We start from the raw sequence: 3,007 nt of genomic DNA, 5'->3' as shown, positions 1-3,007 counted from the left end.
AATTCGACATCTTTTAAACGTCTAAAGGACGTCCCGTTCGTCATGCACGGACATCCGTATGATGTAAGGAAGACGTCCAGTAGACATCTTTTGTACGTACAATGTACCGCCCAAAGACGTCTAGTAGACATCGTTCGTACATACAGTCTATCGCCCAAAGACATCCAGTAGACATCGTCAGTACGTACATTGTACCGTTCAAAGATGTTGACGCGTCATTCTAACGACATTTATTGGACGTCTTTGGGTCCAATGGCTGCGTTTAGCAGAAAAAGCTGTCTTGCAATTGTTGTAACAATCCTGAATCTGATGCTCTAAGATTCAGCAATTAAGAACATACACCAATCAGATTCATAAATTTTATAATTGTAAAACAGCTTTTTCTGCTAAACACAGCAAATGTATCCAATAAATGTTACATTCTTCCAGGATATACAATCGATTTAATGTAGACGTCAATTTTTAAGTGAACTATGCACACTTCTGTATTGTATACTATATATTACACTATAAAATTTAGAGTTCATTATTTAATAAAACAGTGATATGTATATAGGCAATAAAAATAATATCAAAAGTAAATACTCACATTTCAAAAATGTTCGTATAAAGTGAATAGCATTTTTGCATTAGTTTAGTGCAATATTTACTAACTGAAAATTATATAAAAGTTTTAATTTTATATTATAATAACTGAAATACAGATATTTTTAAAGTAATACTTTTATATATGTTACAAGAGCCAAAATCTAATTGAAAGGCCAAAACGTTACTAAAATCATTAAAATATAATTTCAACAAACAGAAAATGGTACGAAGAATAGAGATTATTGGATTCGCAAAACGGTCGAGAAAATAAAATCAGATGAATATACTTATTTTATTATATTACCAAATTAATTATTTTATTATATTATCACAGTATTATTTTTGTATAAATATCAATGGAAAGTTTTTATAATGAATACTTATGTAATATTTTATTTTTAAAATTATACTTATGACAATGACAAGTTACTTAACTTATTATACTATTAGCTTCTTACAATAGAAATAATAGATGATGTAGAAAACTGTAAGAACGTTATGAATATAACCTTATAATAATGAATATTTAAATTACTTCTTCGTATTACAATCCTTTGGAATCCTCTCCGATGCTCGCCGGAACCAATCAATTATTGTAATTTCAACGGTACGATCGTCAATTTTTTTAAATCGCTTTTTCACGGCATCTATAAATGACAAATTGTTATATTAAGGTCGTTCTACATTAGTCGCATCTTAGCGTCGCAAGGGTCGCAAATCATAGATTCGGCCAATCAGCGTTGATTTATAACTAGTCTACGACCCTTGCGACGCTAAGATGCGACTAATGTAGAACGACCTTTATGCACTGCTTGTGAGTAGGTACAGCGGATTAAATCGAATAAAAAAGTCTGTATTTTGCGGTTGTTAAAATAAAAATAATATTTAATTATATAAAGAAATATGTGCGAATGAGAGTGTATTCAGCAGCGGAGACCGAGCAGCGTCGCTAGGCGTGCAGCAAAGCGTGAGAAGAGTGCTTTACGCAAATAAATGGCTGTGCATGAACGGCGCACATTAACTCTGGAGCTCAATTCATGAATTCATACGAAAAATTTTCGTTTACGAAAGTAAGACGATGTGCGTTCACTGATTGGTGTATACACTTTTGTATGCGAAAATTTTTTCGTACGAGTTCGAGAATTGGGTCCTTGAGCTATTTCTTCTTGCTGCGCACTTACCTTTGTCGCTAAATGCACGCTTATTCACAAATCTTTTTTAATTATTTCTTCATTTATTGCGAAAATTGCAAAATGGACTTTATTCATTTTAACCCTCTCTATTTGCCCACGAGAAAAGTCGCAGTATTTCTGAGACACCCTGTATACGTATATTTATTGAAAATATTAAAAAATTTATGTGTTATATGTACAATACATAATGCAGTATATAACAATGAGTTTTCTTACAAGTAGGTATAAAATGAGTTGTCTTTCTGAGGGAAATTATAGTGGTACAAATGTGGATAATTCCATTTATTAAATAAACGGACCATATAAAAAATTCCAAATTAGTCCAGGATTAAAAACCGTACTTTCAGCGGTTTTAAATATAGAATTGTGAATTCCAAATATGGTTTTCTATCCTACATAAATTTTAACAAACATGGAATGTTCGATAGGATATCTGTTACTGTTAAAGCAAGGTTTATACTAATTTGTAGAATTAAAACTTCCTTTAAAAAAGGGAATTCATTTTCTACGTATTTGTAAGAAAACTATTTCTTTATCTACGGAAGTATAGAATTTCATGTTTATAAAATTCTATTTTAGAAAAATATTTACCAAATAATATATGGGTAAAATGAGTTCCTTCCAACCTATGGTTCTTCTTCCTTCCTAACCATGAAATTGTACGAGACAAATGAGGAGTAAAAACATACCCCAGCATACGTCGTATTAATTCGACTGGAACTTTTCCTCCGCGATTATAAAGTCTATTTTCCTTTAAAAAAAAGAAAATGATTGACTAACTTATGGCGTTCATTAATAATGTATACATTAGGTCGAAAATAGGAGTTAAAATTTAAACACTAAAAGATGGAAAAATTAGTGTATTCTATTATCGGTTTTGAAACTTATTGAAAAAACTCCAAATACTTGTAACATCATTATATTATCCTAAAAAAACTGTTATTTTTAACATATTTTTGTCATTGTGTAATTTCTCAATTTTTGTTAAACTTGAAATTCTTTCTTAATTATTTAAAACAAACATTATATAATATCATAAATTTTAGAAGAAATTTTATAATATCTGCACTTTTGCATCTTTTGTACTTAAAACTGTCTGTTTCGTGGAAACATTTGTATAATATACAAATTAAATGGCTTATGTGTACATTTATAAGAGTAACTTTTATATCATATTAACTATATTGTTGTCATAAATAATATTTGTTATTGTGTGTGTGTGTGTG

General features: G+C 29.8%; 1 long non-coding RNA gene across 1 annotated transcript; it reads right to left on the bottom strand.

Moving 5' to 3' along the window:
- Nucleotides 1-952: 952 nt before the first annotated feature.
- Nucleotides 953-2,731, bottom strand: LOC105556399. The gene is made up of 3 exons (XR_001008549.1): nucleotides 2,373-2,731; nucleotides 1,770-1,908; nucleotides 953-1,235 (listed from the first exon to the last, which is right to left on the bottom strand). It is a non-coding gene; the product is annotated as an uncharacterized LOC105556399 (long non-coding RNA).
- Between the last annotated feature and the right edge of the window lie 276 nt (nucleotides 2,732-3,007).

Source organism: Vollenhovia emeryi, unplaced genomic scaffold, assembly GCF_000949405.1.
Source record: "Vollenhovia emeryi isolate VEMERY1.0 unplaced genomic scaffold, V.emery_V1.0 DF940055.1, whole genome shotgun sequence".
Taxonomy (NCBI): domain Eukaryota; kingdom Metazoa; phylum Arthropoda; class Insecta; order Hymenoptera; family Formicidae; genus Vollenhovia; species Vollenhovia emeryi.
Note: the sequence above shows the minus strand (reverse complement) of the source record. Positions and strands in the feature narration are given on the sequence as shown.